The sequence below is a fragment of the Pongo abelii genome, chromosome 19 (assembly GCF_028885655.2).
Source record: "Pongo abelii isolate AG06213 chromosome 19, NHGRI_mPonAbe1-v2.0_pri, whole genome shotgun sequence".
NCBI classification, from domain to species: Eukaryota; Metazoa; Chordata; class Mammalia; order Primates; family Hominidae; genus Pongo; species Pongo abelii.
Genome location: NC_072004.2, coordinates 31,391,534 through 31,412,842, shown reverse-complemented (window position 1 = coordinate 31,412,842; position 21,309 = coordinate 31,391,534). Strand labels below are relative to the sequence as shown.

At 34.3% G+C, this 21,309-nt stretch overlaps 1 long non-coding RNA gene across 1 annotated transcript; it reads left to right on the top strand.

Annotated features, from left to right (window-relative positions):
* Positions 1 to 358: 358 nt before the first annotated feature.
* LOC134760593 (uncharacterized) lies at positions 359 to 15,090 on the top strand. Its single transcript, XR_010138366.1, has 3 exons — positions 359 to 450; positions 1,410 to 1,486; positions 13,383 to 15,090. It is a non-coding gene; the product is annotated as an uncharacterized LOC134760593 (long non-coding RNA).
* Positions 15,091 to 21,309: the final 6,219 nt, after the last annotated feature.

The window sequence follows — 21,309 nt, the reverse complement described above, 5'->3', positions numbered from 1 at the left end:
CATACAACTGAAAGTTACTAGATGTTAACAGTTCTGGTAAAGTAGTCTTCTAAAATTCTTTTTCATTTATGTCTAGAGAAAAAAATGTACAAAAATTCAGGACAGATTTTTCTTCAAGGTATCAAGAGTAGACGATACATATATTTTTTTCCAATAAATTTCTAAAGCTATATTTTAGAATTCAAAAAAGAAATATTTGCATTAAAACCATTATTCCCTTAAATTTTTAGAGGATTCTGTTTGACTTTGGCATGAATAAAGTCCATTCTCTTATTTGCAGTGCTATTAGATATGAGGAGTTTTAGCAGAGATTCTGGAACAACTGCTGCCTATCACAGTGTGAAATCAATGACATGGAGTCCTGTAGAAACTATTTACTTTGCTATATCTACTCAATATATGTATATACAAACAAGATCTTTGGCACTGGCTGGAAATCCACAGCAAGAGGTACACCAGGAAGCATCAAAAACTATTAAGTATATACAAAAATAGTTGAATGCGTACCTCAGTTACCAATGTTAACAGAGTTTGTGTCCCACAACCATTAGATTTTGCTACCCAATATTATCAGACCAAATTAAAGTAATATGAACACTCCACTCAAGGACAGTATCATTGCAAATATCTGCTCATTTCAAAGCAATATAAATATGTTTTATACAAAATGGCACATAGTAAATGTATTTGATAGATTAAATCTTGATGCCAATTACTTCATAAAGGAGCAGATGTTGTCAAATATTTATGTAATGATGTATCATCAACATGCAGCTTATGTCCCTTTAACATAGTAAATGCTTTCTTCTGAGAGAAAAGGGCCCTTGATTCTTCTATTTACTCATTCTTGCTGGAAAATTTTGCAAATATAGGAAGAAAAATGAATCTAATTTTCTTTTCTTTTGATGGCATTTTGATTTTGTTGCCCAGCTTGGAGTGCAATGGTACAATATTGGCTCACTGCAACCTCTGCCTCCTGGGTTCAAGCAATTCTCCTTCCTCAGCCTCCCAAGTAGCTGGGATTATAGGTATGTGCTAGCACTCCTAATTTTGTGTTTTTAGTGCAGACGGGGTTTCTCCATGTTGGTCAGTCTAGTCTCAATCTCCTGAACTCAGGTGATCACTGCCTCGGCCTCCCAAAGTGCTGGGATTACAGGTGTGAGCCACTGTGCCTGGCCAAACCTAACAAATTTTTAGAACCTCTTTCATGCAAGCCAGACATTGTCCTAAGCATTTTAGAGACACTATCTCATGTATGTGTTTGAAAAAGTTATCTCTATGAAAGCTAATGTTTCTAAACTGTGAAAGATACCTTATTTGCTTCTTTAGATTCATGTGCCATTTTTTCCCATTACCTTTTTTAATGTACATTGTGTCTTCTGGGTCCTCTGACTCCTAATTGGCCTCAGCTCATGGTGAACCTGTAACAGGAGCTGCGAAGGATGAAGAGTTAGACCAATATACTAATCCATCTTACCTCTTCCCTGTAAGTAGCTACATCTTTAACCACTGATTCAAACAAAACACAGACTGTACAGGATGTTTTACTTCTGATTATGAGTAATGCACCTTCTCCTTCAGATGTGCTTGTGGTAAGGAAATGGCTGCTAGGAAGTGACAGGTTACTTCACTATCCTTTGTGGTATGTCTACCCCAACCCTAATCCATCCATTTGTAAATTAATCCTTCAGGAATTATACTAGTCTCCATGTTCTATGTGTACTGCTTATGAACTGACATCCGTGTAAACTATTGAGAATTCGAGCAGCTTAACTCAAACATTGTTTGGACATCTTATGGAAATAGAGGGTGTGTCTCCACATTTCTATGAATATTAAGAATGATGACTTTTACTCTGTTGATTTTTAGCTTCTGTAAATGTAATTTTTATTTTTGTATACTTATTTTTATCATATGACTATTAATTGCTCCCAGGTAATGTGGACTAAAAGGGCTTTCTTAGTTTACGCACACTCATGGAAACACATACACAGATATGTATGCACACACGTGAGACATTTGCAATTGTAAAACCTACTACGGAATGAAAAGGAAAGGGCATAGGCAAAATGCCATGGCTTACCTACAACTACAATTTGGATATTAGATATTTATCTTTTGTTCTTTCTTCATAGAATTGCTTTGACTGCTCAGGGTTTTGGAGGCTCCAAATGAATTTTAGAATCGTCTTTTTTTTTTCTAATTCTGTGAAAAATGATATTCATAGTTTCATAGGGATAGCATTGAATCTGTAGATTGCTTTGGACAATATGGCCATTTTAACAATACTGACTGATTCTTCCAATTCATAAGCATGGAATAATTTTGCATTTGTGTCATATATGGGTTCTTTTACCAGTGTTTTACAGTTTTTAGAGATCTTTTGCCTCCTTGGTTAGATGTATTTCTAGGTATTTTAATTTTTGTAACTATTTTAAATGAGATTATGTTCTTGTTCTCAATCTTAGCTTGAACGTTATTGGGGTACACAAATGTGACAGATTTTTGTACATTGGTTTTGTATCCTGAAGCTTTCCTGAAATAATTTATCAGTTCAGGAGCCTTTTGTAGGAGTCTTTAGGTGTAGAATAATATCAGGTGAAGAGAGAGAGTTTGACTTCTTTTTCTATTTGGATGCCTTTTTTTTTTTTTTTTTTTTTCTCTTGCTGATTCCTCTGGCTAGCACTTTCAGAACTATGTTGAATAGGAGTGGTGAGAGTGGCCATCCATAATTTGTTACAGCTCTTAAGGGAATGCTTCCAGTTTTTGCCTGTTCGGTATGATGTCAGCCATGGGTTTGACATAGATGGCTATTATTAAGGAGCATGTTCCTTTAATATCTAGTGTCTTGAGAGTTTTTATCATAAACAGATGTTGGATTTTATTAAAATATTTTTCTGCATCTCTTGAGATGGTCATTTTTTTTTGTTTTAAATTCTGTTTATGTGGTAAATCACATTTATTAAATCCCACATGTTGAACCAACCTTGAATCCCAGGAATGAAGCCTACTTAATCTTGGTGAATTAACTGATGTGCTATTGAATTTGGTTTCCTAGTAATTTGTTGAAGATTTTTGCATCTCTATTAATCAGAGATATTGGCCTGTAGTTTTCTTTGTTGTTGTGTCTTTGTCAGGCATTGATATTAGGGTGATGCTGGCTTTGTAAAATGACTTGTGGGGGAGATCCTTTCTTCTTAATTTTTTGAAATAGTTTCAGTAGAATTTGTAACAACTCTTCTACATACATCTGGTAGAATTTGGCTGTGAATCCAGTTGGTCTAGAGTTGTTTTGATTAGCAGGTTTTTTTTTTTTTTTAAATCACTGATTCAATTTCAGAACTCAATATTGGTCTGTTCAGTGTTTCAATATCTTTCCCATTCAATTTTTAAAGATTGCATGTTCTCAGGAATTTATTTCTTCTAGATTTTCTAGTTTTTGTGCATAGAGGTGCTTATAATAGTCTGAGGATCTTTTGTATTTCTGTGTGATTGGTTGTAATGTCACCTCTCATTTCTCTTTGTGCATAATTAGACCTTCCCTCTGTTCTGTTAATCTAGCTAGTGGTCTAACAATCTTGTTTATATTTTCAAAAAATAAACTTTTGGTTTTGTTAATTCTTTGTATGGGTTTTGGGGTCTCAATTTCATTCAGCTCCACAATGATTTTACTTACTACTTCTCTTCTGCCCGCTTTGGAGTTAGCTTGTTATTGTTTTTCTAGTTCCTCTAGATGTGATGTTAGATCATTAGTTTGCAATCTTCCTAAATTTTTGAGGTAGGTGTGTAGCTATAAACTTTCCTCTTCACACTGCTTTCACCATATCCCAGAAATTTTAATATGTTTTGTCTCTCTTCACTTATTTCAAAGAATATTTTTCACTTCTGCCTATATTTTGTTGTTTGCCTCAAAGTTATTCAGGAGCAAGTTGTTTAATTTCCTTGCAATTTTGTGATTTTAAGACATCTTCTTGGCATTGATTTATATTTTTTCCTCTGTGTACCGAGAATGTGGTTGGTATGACTTCTATATATTTTTTAAATTTATTGAGACCTGCTTTATGGCTGAGCATGTGGTCCATCTTGAAATATGTTCTATATACAGATGAGAAAAATGTGTATTTTGTCGTTGATGAATGGGAAATTCTGTAGGTGTCTATTACGTCCAGCTGACCAAATGTGAAGCTTAAGTCCAGAATTTCTTTGTTAGTTTTCTGCCTTGATGATTTGTCTAATACTGCTGGTGAGTTGTTGAAGTTCCCCACAATTATTGTGTGGGCTGTCTAGGGCTCCTTGTAGATCTAGAAGTATGTGTTTTATGAATATGGGTGCTCCAATGTTGGGTGCAAATATAATTAAGATAGCTTAGTCTTCTTGTTGAATTGAACCCTTTATCATTATGTAATGCCTTTCTTTGCTCTTTTTTACTGTTATTGGTTTGAAGTCTTTTTTCTGATGTAGGAATAGTGACTCCTGCACTTTTATATTTTCTGTGTGTGGTAGATCTTTCTCAAACCCTTTACTTGGAGCTTATGGATGCCATTACATGTGAGATGGGTCTCTTGAAGACATCAGATAGACGGGTCTTGGGTTTTCTTTTTTTTTTAACATTGATCATATTTTAGAAAGGTATTGAGAAAAGTTGTCTTCCTGAGAAATGTCATACTTTAGTAAGTAACAGCTTGAGATTCACATCACAGAATTTGCCTTTGAGGTTGAGCAATAATAGCCTTTTTTTGACTAGGCTTGTAGCTTCTCTAAAATTTCAGAATCTGGCCGGGCATGATGACTCACGCCTGTAATCCCAGCATTTTGGGAGGCCACGGCAGGTGGATCACGAAGTCAGGAGATCGAGACCATCCTGGCTAACACGGTGAAACCTCGTCTACTAAAAACACACAAAAAAATTAGCCGGGCATGGTGGCAGGTGCCTGCAGTCCCAGCTACTCAGGAGGCAGGGGCAGGAGAACGGCGTGAACCTGGGAGGCGGAGCTTGCAGTGAGCCGAGACGGCGCCACTGCACTCCAGCGTGGGCGACAGAGCAACTCTCCACCTCAGAAAAAAAAAAAAAGGAATTATCACTCAAAAATTTTATATGCAAATTTTTTTTATGTTTAACTTATATAAAGATGCATAGCATATAATGCACAAGTAATAAAATATTAGTTCCCTTTTCAGGGGGAGTTTTTGTTAATTTTTGCCTGACTCTTAAATCCATAGATAACTGACTGCAATTAGCAAATGAATAGAGTTTCAATATGAATATTGGTTATTATTTTTATATACGTTAATGGTAAGATAAAAGTAAAATTAAAACCTTTACTTGGTCACCAATGATACAATCACTCTTCTGAGAATCATAATTTTTTAATACAAGGATAATATGTCTGTGTATGTTGGGGCGGTTCACAATTTAATGGTTACAGACGTAATTTAAAAAATAATTTGCATTATTAACATACTTTTGTTCATTGTTTATTTTTACTTTTATTAATTACTTTTATTCTACACAATCAACAAAATATTAAATCGAACCCTGATATGTGGTGTTAATTTTCATGCTGTAAATTCTCTGTTCATGACTGAATTACAAGCTACAACCTGAGGACACTAATAGGAAGTTGGAGAGCTGCACATTAGCTTGCCATTATATAGTGTTGCCATGATACAAACATGTATGTAAATATTTTCGGTAGCATAAATCACAGCAAAATATAGCAAAATACTTGGGAAGTGATGAATTTAAGTAATTTATTTTCCTTATTTTTAATATAATTTAATTATAAATTAAAATGTTTATTTTAAATAATTTGTGTGTCTAAAAATGACCTCAAAATATTTCCAAAAATTTAATAATCAGATCTCATAAGTTGATATGAGATAGCTCTCAAACACAATTGTGTATAACTAAAATGTCGAGAATTAATAGCTAGTTTTAGAGTCAGGAAATAAAATGATGTGGTCAGAATTTTATTTCTCTCATCTGGGGAATAGCTAAGATTTAATCTTACGTCTAGATTGGGTCACATGTTCATATCTGGACAAATTAATTACAACCATCCAGTTAGAATACACTAGTCAGAACTGGGTCATGGACAACTTCTAGAATTTGCAGATTTATCAGGTTCACCTAAACCTCATTGATTCAAACTTAGAAACATTATTCCACCAAAGAAAATTGACAAAAAGAACTGCTAAATATTTATTGCATACTCTTTCCAAAAATGTACACCTACAGTATAAAATACTAACTAGTAGTGAGAATATATTTATTGAAAATTTACTATATTTCAAACACTGTGCTAAAAATTTTACATATTATCTCATTTGATAAAATAAGACAACTTTATCAATATTATTATTTATCTTCATTTTAAATATGAGTAAGTCTCTAGTTATATATTTCTATTTAAGATCATATATGGAAAGTATTAGGATGGTGCAAAAGCAATTGTGGTTTTGCCATTAAAAGCAATGGCAGATTACTTTTACTTTGTAATGGTAGATTATAATATATGTTAAAATCTGTATTCCAATCTTGACTCCAAAACTTACATTTTACATATAGAATGCAACACACTTAGTGAACCCCACATTCTCATCAAAAGTCCATTCACTTTTGTTCGTGGCACTTTTGATCATAGTTTCATAGAATATTTTAGCTGCAGAACAAAGCTACCCATTGCCTAGAACATGAAAATAAGTGAGAGGTACTATCAATCTATGATAAAAACTGTAGAACAGGTTTCTAATATATGAAGAATGTCTTCTTTAGGAGATCAATAAATAGTAAGTTGATTAGACAAAAACATGTGATTGACTAAGTTTCAATAATGAAAAAAAGAGAAGACGAGAGTGGCAAGTAATAAGCTGAAGCTGGGGACACACGAAAAATTAGTAGGAAAAAACTTACCAAAAGAAAAAGTTGCAAATGCCTTTATTTTTGTTTATTTTAGGTGTATCTGGCTTGATGAAGCTTTTCTTCCTAAATTCATATATTCCAGGTAGATAGTGAACTTCATTAGATTTGCTTCCAATAGTTTGTAGTCATTGTTTAATTGGGGATTTTTCTGCTACTCCAAATATATGGAATCCCAGTCATCTTAGTGTCTTTTTTGAAAATGAATTTGCCAATATTTTATAGGTAATACAAGTCCAAAATAGTAAAATTATCCAATAAAGGCAAGTCAACTAATCAATTAATCCGAAAATAAAATTGTCACCTGAAATTCTACTATGTAGGGGTCACTGCTATTAAACATTCGGGCCCTCCACTGTTGTGGGGCCAATTTAGTTCTATACACTTTCTGATACTCTCAACTGTGTCACTATAACATGTATCCCTTGTCCCGAACACCAAGTCTTTTTCTTATTCTTCTACTCTCTCAAATTCTGAAAATTAGACCCAACATTGTGTGAAGGAAGAAGTTGGGGCTGGGAATTAGGATCTTATCAATGAAAATGAAGTAATCTAAAGGTCACTGGATATCTTTAGGTATTTATTAACATAGATGAAATATGGCTAGCAACATAGAAGCAGAAGATATCGTGAACAGAAAATAAGGAGATAAAATTATCTAAAATACGAAGTATAAAAAAAAATCAAGGACATCGGAAGTCAGCCTGGGGGAGCAAAGTTTACTCTATCTTTTAAATAATAATTTTCTTTCTTTTAATAATACATTCTTTAGAAATTATAAGACTAGGTATTAAAATTTGTGATACCAGTGTGCTGAAATTATGTCTACTCATTGGATAGTCTCACTTTTATCTTTTCAATTTATCTTTTAGAAAAATTACTTCTCCCTTTTTAAATGTATATTCATCCCAATATAAAATACATAAATAAAATGATATAGTAGGCTGAATGCTTTAAGAAAAAACTTAAATTCTAACATTCTGTAGTTCTTCCACATCTCATTTGTAAAACAAGTAACTGATTTTTACATTAATGCCCCATAAATAGGTTAAATTTATTTTTACATTTGCCCTCCAGAGAAAAGGGTTGTAGCATTTTATTTTCAACATATAAAATCAATCTAGATATTGAAATAACCTTGTCATTGGCAGATATTCTAACGGATGATCTAACCACTAATTTTTGCCTATGATTTATAGCAATTTTTTATTTGAATCTGTAGGATGTAAATACTTTTTACGCTGAACATGTCACCAAATAGTACAATACTTTAAGCTAAAAGTAGCTAGGAAACACATAGGGACTCTTAAGGTGTTTGAAACAAAGATTTTATGAGGCTTATCGTCTGCGGAAAGAAAAAAAATCATTTCTTCATTTCCGGTAATGTCAGAATAGATAGGCCGTTGTTGCACACATAACTGAGTCTGACTGTAAGAATGAATTATCCCAAGTGAAATCCTCTAAATGCTTACTTAACGCCATAGGATGAAAATTTGCAAGCAAGAAAAGTTGAAAAGCAAGCCTTGGGGGAAGGAAGAGAGTATCAACATCACAATGAAATCTGCATTTGCCATTTTAAGTAGGATCCTGTAGCAGGACTTAGAGAAGCCTGCTTTGTTTAAAAATGATCTTTTGCCCTTGTGTGTATATGTTTCAGCATTGAAATAATCAGTCCTTTTTCAAATATAATTTGATCGCATGAAGTGTACCCCACTAGCACAACTTTTGAAGCTAAGCTTTTCCTTTGCCTTGTGCACTTAGAATTTTTTTCACTTGTATTAGATAGCCCAGACCAATTGACCTAAATTTCCCTGCCTGATATTGTAAAGAATTTACTTCTATTTATGCCTTTTAACACATAAAATGTTCTAAACTGTCACCTCTAGTTATGGTAGCATGTAGACAATGAAGCCTAACAGGACATCTGACTAAACTAGATGTGACATGTTAGTATCACAATACATCAAATTTGATGTAATGCCCTTTTTTCACTTCATATTATAAAATATTTGATTTTGCTTTTTCATGTTTTTTGCTTTTCTTTTTAGATACAGTAATATATAAAAACATCAAGTTTTAAAATTTAGTGAACCCAAGACCTGATGCTTTGAAGTAATTAACAAATAAGACAACATGTCTTTGCCTTTGCATATGCATTTAAACATATTTATTAATACAATCCATGTTGGAGGGCTTGATTTACACAGCATCTTTTAGATATTCAGAGGTTACTTTGGAGTAGCCCATACTTTTGACCTTTAGCAATGTTCTTGCAAACCAGTCATTCAATTCTACTGGAATGAAATTAAAACAATCCAAGTATGGCTGTGTATTCATATGCTTCTCCTTGTGTCCCTCTCCCCTCCCACCTCTCCAAGGCCCTGGAAAGAAATGTTTGTTTTTGTTCTCCACACTCCTTATATAGGTCTAATCTATTACTCTTTATTCACCAATGTCTGTATATTATAGTGACTAATTTCTTAATTCCTCTACCGAGACTCTTCTGCAAAATTCTTGAGAAAATGAATTCATTAAGTCTTCTTACATTCTGGTTGCAGTTTATGGTTGGCCCTTAGATTTTGGGATTCAAGTCTACCATTCACAGCCTAGAGAGACAAACATGATAGCAGTTGTTTTCTTTTGGATAAAGGAGTTAAAGATTTCTTCCATATAAACAGTTGGGGAAAAAGCAGACATTTTTATTAGGCCATATTTAAGAGTTTATTGACTCTGTTTAAAAAAATCATTAAAAACTTCAAAAAAAAAAGCAAAGACAGTGTGGAAGTAACTTTCAATGCTCAACGTTGAACATTGAAATTTGAACATTAAAGTTTGAACATTGGCTTACAAACACACCAACAGAACAATTATTATATGTATGTAACTTTGTATGAATTTACATGCCAACTTGCAGATTTCTCTTTGTAGAAAACATGAAAGATTAACATATTATTTTATAGGCCGTTAACAAGTGCTGTATTTTATCTAGCAGTCTTATTTTAACATTTCTCCCTACATTGTCTTTCTTTATATGCCAGTTCCACAAAATGTATTTTAAACCAGTTTTACCTTCTTTTTGTTCCCTCATTAATGAGTTGTATATAATTTTATAATATGTTTATCCTAGGTTTGTGTGAGAATCATCTTTTTAATATTGAACTTCTAACTTTTGGTTATGTCCCAGATAACAGAGGAAAAGAAATGATTGTACTTGAAGCATTTTTTTATTCCAATTAATCTCCGTAATAAATTTATTAAATTTAGCTCAAGTTAATATTTGTGGAATGACTACTTATACAGGTAATGTGATAGCACCTGAAAGGGGAAAGGTTTCCTTGTCCCCTTTGCAGGGCATGTGACAGGGGAGGTGGCTTGCTGCTTCCGTGCCCTGCTGCTCAAACCTCTCGGGGAGGATACAGATGGGCAGGCTGTGGGGCTCTGACCCCACGGCAGTGTCCAGGGGTGAATGTTTACAGCTCCTGAAGCCCCAGTGGGCGAGTGTTACAGGGTGCTCTTTTAGTTTTGCCGTCTATAGGCTTGTGTTAACCACCTCAATTACACCCCCTACCTTCTTACAAGGACAGAGGGCTTTTCTGTACCCCAGGTTCTTGCCTTGATATACTGGAAGAATTGGCTCACACCTGGGCTTGGAGAATGAGTGCAAGGTTTTATTTAGTGGCAGTCTGTCTCAGCAGATGAGGGAGCCAGAAGGGAGATGGTTTTTCCCTGATGTGGGGCCATAGAGCTTCTCCAACTGCTCTGGCCAAATTCTGCATCATTCTGCTGGCCAATGGCCTGCTGGCCTGCCGGTATCTTCTACCTGCGTGCTCCTCTTGACATCCTCTCGATGTCTAGCCGCTTGTGTGTCTGCGTGCTAGGGTCTCAGAGATTTTTATAGACACAGGATGGGGGCATAGCGGCCGAGAGTGGTCTTAGGAAATGCAACATTTGGGCAGAAGGCAGGTGAAGCCCTAGGCAGGGACTATGCCCTCCTTTACCCAGCACTTCCCTTCCCCACTTCCGTATCATTTAAAGGGACCATGCCCTTCCCTTCCCAGCACGCCCATATCACAGCTACTCATGAAAAGTGTCTACCATCTGGTCGCTTCACTCCAAGAGATCCATATAAGAAATGTAAAAGAAGATATACAAGATAATAAATGATAAACATTTATAGATATAATAAAATGGATGAGAAAGGTGAAAGGCTGTAGAAACTGATTAAATAAAATAACTTTTATCTACAAATTCAGAGAATACACCATTCCTACTAAAAATTAAGTACATATTCAACTTATGTTAAAAATGACACTGTAACCACTCTTCTACTCTCGATGAGATCAACTTTTCTGTCAAATTTTAAGGATGCTACTATACAGCATTTCTCACTAACCATATTTTTTCAACTTTTTTCTATTCTAACAACCCTTTAATTTTCTCAATATTCTTGGTCGATGCCTCTTACTTAATGCACCAAGCATTCAACAGTCAGCTACTTGGAATGTGACTGATATGGTGGATATGGATGTTTCCGCTGCCATTAAGGACATCAATTGTAACTGAACAGTAACCACAGACAAGCCTTATGAGAAAATAACTAGTTCTCCACAATTTAACACTCTCAGTAAAAACAAGCGATGATTTCATAATGTAACATTCTTTATTTTGGTATAAATATGAAAAAAATCAGATTCATAATACATTTGTCTTGAATTTTTTTTACTCATGAAGAAGAATTCTATCAGGAATGCGCAAAACTTCTACTGCCTCAGCTATTAGGCATCATTTTAGATGCAAAACTGTTTCTTAAATGAGGTTTTATATTGATCTCCCATTATACTCAAGTACTCCCTAACATAAAAAACTCACAAGTACATAGTAAGTTTGAAGGTAACAGATTTATAATTTTGATTTTCAGTAGAAAGTACTTTATCCTAATTTACTTAGAAGACAATAGCATATTTAGAAATGAAAAAGTTTTCACTTTTTAATGCAACTAGTTAAAAATAGTTAACTGACTCTCATAAGGGAAAGGTTATGATATACTTGAAAATGTTGCAGATACACTTTAAAGTTGACAAAGTATTCTCAGCCATTTTAAGTTATAATCTGTCAAAGACAAAATTATGACACTACGGAGGATCCAAGATGATAGGTCTGATCTGTCAGTCATCAAGGTTTATAACAAATAGTATAGATTGAAGCAGATCAAGCATGAAGTCCAAGAAAATCATCTAACGCTCTGTTGTGTTGGCAAATTCCAAAGGTTTGGAGATTATAAAATTAGAAAGTGGCTAGTGAATAGTTTGAGAGACAGTGGGCTCATCAATGGAGACATGACATAAATAACAGAATTACTTTACAAAAGGAAAATGGACATTTTTCAGAGACTATCCCACCTATAATTGCTTTAACCAGTGCACAAATGACTTCCTAAGATGACAGGTATCAATCTTTCATCAACCTTTCTCTGCAGTGATGCATAGAACAGATGGTGTTAAGGTATCCAATGGAAGCGTTAGGGTCAATAACATAGGACATAATAATATAAAATCACTGCAATACTTATTCCACTGTTAGAAAAAAAAGATAACAAAAAATAACATACCAGATTACTGGCATTGAGGTTGAGCATGACTTTGCAGAAGTGACCAGGGCCTAAAATATGCCTCTCATTTATTTCAGTGGGTATTTATGAAGCCACAACTCTGTTCATATATTAGACAAGGTGTTGGACAAAAAAGAATGAGAAAAAGAGAGGTGTGGTCCCTCCCTGCTGTCACAGAGTTTACTCAAGTACCGTGTACTCAAGCAAGTAAGCAACATAGCATATTGCAACAGTGTTTCAATAGGAAAATACAAGTTAACTGCAGCAGCACATTTAGGAGAAAACAATTTTCCAGGAAGGGTTTTTGGAGACATAGTTATTACAGGAGTAATTACTCATCATACTTAATACATACATATATTTATAATAGGTTGTACTTCTGTATACTACAATTCAAATTTGCCAACTTATTTTTTTAATCTATACGCATTTATTTTCTTTAGTCTATATGAGTTTATCTTACCCCATTACTCCCATTATTTAAAAAAAAAAATACATAGGTATGCATATACACATCTATATGTATATGGTAACTCAGTCTCTACTGATGTAAAAATAGTTAATACTAATCAATTCAAATGTTCTCTCAAAATCAACCAAAATTAATAGCCCCTGCTCACAAATCATAGATAAATCTAAAGTCTTCACGCTTGTGCTGTACCTTCATGAATTTTTGTTCATGGAAATCAATATTTTATGCCCAAAATAGAATGCTTCTTAGAAAATAATTGAAAGAAGGAAATTCATTGTATAACAGAAGAGTAGCAGTTGATTGAGACAGATTATTGTATGCATGAGTTAAAATGCTTAATTGTGTTTGGATCCTATATCAGAACTAATTTCCTCTCTTTTTAGGTTAGCACTGAGGTGAATCCCTTGATGATAAAGCCATATCATCACCTGTTTTACTCTAAACAAAGAGATTTATAAAAATGGTAAACCTGATTATATTTCATAGTATTAAGAAAGATTCTTGTGTAAGATTGTTATTAATTTTTACAATGCTCCTAATGTCTGCTGAGGTAAAATCAATTAGAACAACCATATCTTAGGAAAATAGAGTCAATGAGCAAAGATTATCACATATTTAAAGGAAGTAAGAGCAGATGAAAGCTGTTCCTGAGGAACGAAGTGAAGAGAGTTTGAGACAGTGGAAGATGGAACAGGAAGAAAAAAATAAGATAAGATGGTGACATCTCTCAAAATCGTTTTGGAAGAGTCATTTACACACTATGGATGAATAGCAATTTATTCCTGGAAAATGCTTGTTGCCCAGGTTGTGCAAATTCTCAGTTATGGATAGATTTAGTTCTTGATCAATCATACTGCTTTCGAGAATTTTAATCTGTTTTGATTTCTTAAAAAGTTCCCATGTATATAAACAAAGTCCATTTACTTGATGGCATTATATTAGCCTCAGGATATTTGGAGGACTTGCATACTTGGAGAAAAGGGCATTCCAGGTGTCAGATGTTTTCAGGACAACCCTCTCACATGGTGAGACAGATTGTATGTTTTTTCCACTGTGGCTTGCTCCTATTTATATTTCCTTCAGCCCAGGAAAGATTATTGTAATATATCAAGTTCATCAGCATTTTTTAAATTCTTACATTAATCTATTTAAATTGAGGTTCTATTTTACCTCAAAGATATCTATTACCTGTATTTATCTATCCAATCGAGAGTTCTTGCCACATAATTTTTTTTTAATTCTGCAATTCTTCTGAAGTTTTTAAAGATCTTTGCTGGCTGGTTAGAATAATCCTCAAGTTTTTCTAATCATAGCACTTTTATTTTCTCATTCTTCCGATTAAAATTCAATCCTCTTCATTTACAAAGGTGATTATATTTGGAACTGTCATCTCCAATGAATGAAAAGCAGTTAGAAACCCTAGAAAAGATATTTGAAATAATTAGTAAACCATTTTATAATTTGTTAATTTTTCCAGATTTCTATAAAAAGCAAATGCAAATAGGAAAGAAACAAGAACTGGGCTTTCATATATTTTCCAGTCTGAGTTGACTTCAAGACTTGAAGATTAGCATAGTGATAAACAAAATAAATTTAAAATAAGGAGGATGATAAATGTAGAAGTTATCAAAGATTACAATTTTTTTAAATCTCAAATTTTTTGTTTAAAGACATTCCATCAAAGGAATTTGTATCAAAAATAAAATGAGTAAAGCTGAAATGTAATTGGAATCAATAAGAAAATATCAGAGCTGGAAGGACATTAATAAATCCTTAGTAAAAACAGCATTGTACAGATAAAAAAAAAAGTCAGGGGTCGAGAAACTTAATTGATTTGTCTAAGGTCACGTTACTATGTCAATTCATTTCCAAGACCAATGTTTCTCCAGATAGAGATTAATGAAAAGAAGAAAGAAAAAGAAGAAAAAGCAGATCTCCACTTTTTTTTTTTTCCACCTCGAGGTCCTGATTCATTTGGTGTGGAATGGAGCATCCAAATTTCCTGTTGTCTTGTCTAACAGCAGAAAACTATTAAATGGAAGAAAATAAGATGTGAACTGAAGTGGTAGAAAAAAATAAATGAAAAAAAAAAGGAGACTTTGTTTTGGGCAGTTTTTTTTATTATGAATATATCTCCCTCAGCAGCCACATGAGGAGGGATGGCTGGGTCTTTCGCCATTCTTTGGGCAAGTATATTTCAAAATATGTTTAAGAGACTATCACATCCAAATCACCAGACAGGAGATCATAGCTATTCCCAGGATTTTTCAGTGTAACTTAATAAAAATCTCTGTGAATAGTTCCCCAAATTCTGCATTTTCAACAAGCTCCCCACTTATGGAGCTGTCACCTTGAGTGCAGGAAGGACAGGCTGTTTTACTTTATAACTGGGACAGCAAGTACAGATCCTGGTTCATAGGAGGTGTCTAGAAAATACATGATTGGGTAAATAGTTTAATTAATAACTATAATAAGCAGTAAAACTTAATAAATGCTATTTTTTTTTTAAAATTGGACATATCTACTACTAGATATAAATTTCGGTTGGTGGTGGTCTTCATTTATGAAAGTGTTGGTTTTTACAGTTTTCCAGAAAATGTCAATTGCTATTCTGTACTCTATAATCAGAAGGAAGTCAGTTTGAGCACACAAAAATGACATAATATTCTGTGGTATCAAGAATACACAGCTTGATACTTCAGATTTATTTTTATCTTTGAAAGATATTAATCAAATAAGTAATTTTAAAAAATGGAGAGATTTTAATAATTGAAACAAAAATACTAATTATGAGTAAACATGTAATGTAGCTGTAAGTTGAAATAAACTTGAAACTGTCTAGTGTCTGTATACGTATACCTTTTGCTTTCCCCAAGAACTATTTCTGCAAAATATCCACTAGCCTGCAGAGATAACCCACATAGACTAAGTTATTAATATGCAATCTTCCTTCCTGAAACAGTTTACATATGCAGTATACAGCATCTGGACTTGTAATTGAATTTTCAAAGTTTGCTGTGGTTTGGGAGCTGCATATGGGTCAGTAATCATTATCCAAACACCATCATTTATAGTACAAATACAATTAATCATTAATTACGGAAAAAGAGTCTCAGAGAAGGCTAGTACACCTATTTCTTAAACAAATATGTTACCCTCGAGCTGTAACAGTAGCATTTCCATTAGCCATTGCCTTAGATTATTAGATATTTGTTCTGGCATCTTTTAAAACAAGGCCCGTAAGAAGAGTCAATATAAAAATCTTCAGACATAAGGCCTGTCATATATATTCACAGAATTTAATCACTTTCTGGTTAAATCACTGCTCAAGTCAGCTTTGGATCTTTATCTTCTGAAGCTAATATCAATAACACCTTATTTTTAATTTAAATTCAGCCAAATGTAGGAGAAACAAATCATGCTTCTTTTTATTATTAGTTTTAGTAGATGGTTGCCAGGGCAAAATTGGTAATTAGGGACAGTAAAGTATTCTTCACATATTTTTTTCTTGTTATACATTTGTAAGCCCAGGAGGTTGTTAAATGGAGATACTTTATAGATGCAGAAAGGAAGAAAAAAGATCAGTAAATATATGTTCTCACATTCTTGGCTCATTAGCTAACCTGACCAATTTCCTTTCCTCTTTGTCAATCCCATTTTTTTTTCTGTTTTTTCCCTACTCCAAGCAATTTATCTTCATGTTGCACTGACTCACGTTATGACCTACAAAACTCCTTGTCAAAAGACACAGAACAGAAAAAGAGGCTAATTGTGTAAGATAAATGCCAACCTAAAATAAGGATAACATATAATTTCATTGCAGCTTAAGGAAGAGAGAGGAAGGGCTATTTAATAGAGTTTTTGTTAAATATACGGTGAGCTTAAGGAAGAGGAACAGCTATTTGCCATCTTCACTGAAGTCAGATGTAGCTTAGACTTAATATGAGAAACATGAAGAAGAGATTTTTGTCTGTAGATTTCTAATGGGAAGTGTAGTCAGAGGACCATGCAACCACATAGTTTTATTTCTTGTAATATGTAGAGACATATGAGATAATTTATGAGCCATTCAACTTAAAGGTAGGAGGAAAGATCAGTTGGTATTTTAAGCATTCCTCTTTTGTGATACCACCTTGTCCTGACTTCTTTGAGCCTCAGTTTTCCATCTCTGAGCTCCTTTGTTTTGAAATTATAAAATACCACAGAGATCAAGGCTTACACTTTTAGCTGTTTGGGACAATGTCTGGTAGAACATGAGCAATGACCAAGAGTAAGCCGAGATCCTGAAGTTTTAGAGTGGTCTCTTTTGTCTCAAAATTTAACCCTTTCAAGTGCTTTTAGAGGGGGATTGTGCATGAAAGAGACACCTGCTTCTTTCTTATTATCTAGACCTTGTCTATATCAATTAGATACGTTTCTCTCTCACCGAGGTACACTCCCAAATACTATGTTTGCCCCAGTTCTCCCTGTGCCCTTGTTTCATGGCCAGTTGTGAAATTTTGTTCTACATAATGCTAAGAAAATAAATGCACAATGTGATAAGTGGTGTTACGGAAAATGTGGGAGTTGTAGACCGAAGAAAGCATCTGGGCAAAGAAAACATAATAAAGTCAACAAAATGCTTCAAGATTGTTTTAAATTGTTATAAAGAGGAAACAACATAAAAATATGGTATGTGAAGGTAAAGAATTTCATGGAGGTTTCCAACTACACTTTAGCTATGGCTATCTTTTTTTTCCAAAAGAAAGCTTTTGCGCTACTTTAACATGGACCTTAGATAAGCACTGAAGTTCAATTGGAGAAACAGTAGGAAATTTGAAGCTTCTACTAAACCTCAGGGAATGTGGAAATAGTTTCAGGAACCATGCATTTCCACTCACATAACCAGTTTTAAAACCATAGCCCTCAAAGTTACAGTCAAGTTTTAATGTAGCAAAAAGGGCATAATTGTATTTACGTTGATACCTTTAATATACAACAATATATGATTTCTTTAAACCACGTAAATGCAGACCATTAGTATTCCCTTTATGGCTTTTGTCTTAAACCAGCTATCATCAAAACACAGTGTAATGCCAATAAGGCCATGAGAAAAGAAGGGAAGTGGTATTCTGGCCCCCTAATTCGGAGCAGAAGGGAGGGAACTACCACCTATCACTCCATGTATATGCAGGGCCAATTAAACCATGCAAGAATTTCTAAGATGAATAAGTAGCTAAAAACATCCTGTTTCTTCTACTTAAATTAATGAAAAAAACTTTTGAGATTTATTTTAGGGTTTATTATCCTTTTCTTAAAATATCCATTTCTAGGGTACATGTGCACAATGTGCAGGTTTGTTACATATGTATACATGTGCCATGCTGGTGTGCTGCACCCATTAACTCGTCATTTAGCATTAGGTATATCTCCTAATGCTATCCCTCCCCCCTCCCCCCACCCCACAACAGTCCCCAGAGTGTGATGTTCCCCTTCCTGTGTCCATGTGTTCTCATTGTTCAATTCTCACGTATGAGTGAGAACATGCGGTGTTTGGTTTTTTGTCCTTGCGATAGTTTACTGAGAATGATGATTTGCAATTTCATCCATGTCCCTACAAAAGACATGAATTCATTTTTTATGGCTGCATAGTATTCCATGGTGTATATGTGCCACATTTTCTTAATCCAGTCTATCATTGCTGGACATTTGGGTTGGTTCCAAGTCTTTGCTGTTGTGAATAGTGCTGCAATAAACATACGCGTGCATGTGTCTTTATAGCAGCATGATTTATAGTCCTTTTGGTATATACCCAGTAATGGGATGGCTGAGTCAAATGGTATTTCTAGTTCTAGATCCCTGAGGAATTGCCACACTGACTTCCACAATGGTTGAACTAGTTTACAGTCCCACCAACAGTGTAAAAGTGTTCCTATTTTCTCCACATTGTGCACATGTACCCTAAAACTTAAAGTATAAAAAAAAAAACCAGCTAACTAAAATAGCTGATCTTAAAAGAAATCATTAAAAAAAATATGCAGGGCCAGGCATGGTGGCTCACATCTGTAATCCCACCATTTTGGGAGGCCAAGGATGGAACTGCTTGAGCCCAGGAGTTCAAGACCAACCTGAGCAATACAGTGAGACTTCATCTCTACAAAAACCTTAAAAAATTAGCCAAGTGTGGCGGCACATGCCTGCAGTCCCAGCTACTCAGGAGGCTGGGGTGGGAGGATTGCTTGATCCTGGGAGGGGAAGTCCAGTTGGCGGAGATCACTTCTCTGCACTCCAGCCTGGACGATAGAGGGAGACCTTATCTGAAAAAATTTTTAAAAATAAATATAAATTAAAAAACCAAAAGCAAATATATATTTACACATGTTTAAATATATAATAATGTTTAAAAAGGATACTATATTGTGATGAAGTGGCATTAACCCCAGGAATGCGAGATTGCTTTAACATTTGAAAATCAATCAATGTAATTCATATTAACGAATCCAGAGAGAATTACCATATGGTCGTATGAATTGATGGAGAGAAAAAGTTGACAAAATCCAACAGCCATTTCTGATAAAAATTCTCAACAAACTAGGAATAAAATAGAACATCATCTTGATAAGAGGATATTTGAAAAACCTACAACTAACATCATTCTGAATGTTTTCCCCTGACATCTGGAACAAGGCAAGGGTATCCTCATCAACATTTTTTATTTCTATTTTGCTACAGGTTTTAGCCAGCACAAATTGGCAAGGAAGATAAATACAAACCATATAGATTGAAATGGAACAAATAAAACTTTATTTGTAGAAGACAAAAATCATCTACAGAGAACAAGTGATAGACTTTCAATTATAACCGAGGTTTGCAAGGTTGCTGAATGCAAGATCAATATGAGAATAAATCGTATTTCAATACATTAGCAATAAATCATTGAAAATTGAAAAAAAAATCCATTTCTACCATCTCTGGAGATCTATCTTACTTATCCCTTAAATCTCTGTTTTGATTAGTCAATGTTCATAATTGGAAGTATGTTTCCACCTCCATCTCTCCTTCAAGATTAAACGTTATGAAGAACAGGGCTCATGATTGGTGAATATTCATATATCTATGTTAACTTATATGAGACAATGTACTAATTGTTAAAATATGAATGTATCATACAAGACTTTTTGATATTGGAGGCTTCACCCATGAGTCCAAAGACACACCTATTACACAACTTCCATTTTCACAACTAATGGCCCATGTCTAAAAACTCAAACTTGAAATATATCTTTAATAATTTTGCTTTTGAATAATTATAGTTATATTTTCAGGTGTTTTTGGAGTCTGTTTTGTTTTCATCTTTTTTATTCCATCAAAAAGCTCACAGATTTTAGGAATTTGGATTTGTGTTATATCAGTCTAGATAATAAATGCCGATTACAATTAAAATACTAGGTCAAGGGAAAACTGGAACCAAATTAAAATTATTTTTATATCTTTTCACTCAGCCAGCAAAATACGCTTGCTAGATGAGATTATTGTTCAAAATTATTGCTGTCTTCATCAAAGCAGCTCATATATTTCTTGCTAATACCATGTAACTCCCACTGCTGCTCTGTGGGGGGAATATACTTCACACCGCTACTGTCAGGGTTGAGGATGTGACTTTGTTGGTGCATTTGTCAGCTTGTGCTGTAATAAGAAACTACTGTAGACTAGGAGGCTAAAACAAGATTGATTTCTCACAGTTCTGGAGGTTGGAAGCCTGGGATCAAAGTACCTGTAGGGTTGTTTTCTCCCAAGGCCTATCTCCTTGGCTTGCAGATGGTTACCTTCTTTTTGTGTCCTTTCATGGCCTTTTTTCTGGGTGCACACATCCCTGGTGTCTCTTGCTTTCTTCTTAAAAGGGCACTAGTATTGGTCGGGTGCGGTGGCTGATGCCTGTAATCCCAGCACTTTGGGAGGCTGAGGCAGGTGGATCACGAGGTCAGGAGATCGAGACCAGGGTGAAACCCCGTCTCTACTAAAAATACAAAAAATTTTCCAGTCATGGAGTTGTAGACTGAAGAAAGCATCTGGGCAAAGAAAACATAATGAAGTCAACATTTTGTACTTTTCATGTAACAGAAAATGTATATATACTACTGGCATAAATAAAGTTCCTATTTTTACAAAGTTCATATTCTAATGAGAAAATAGAGTAACTGATGAAGAGAATAGAGCTACTTGACAAATGATAAAGTCTTTCTAAGGAGATAACATTTAAATGGAAAACTTAATGTAATTAATCAAGTATAGGAAGAGCCAACAAAATAATTTTTCAGAATTTGGGAAGAA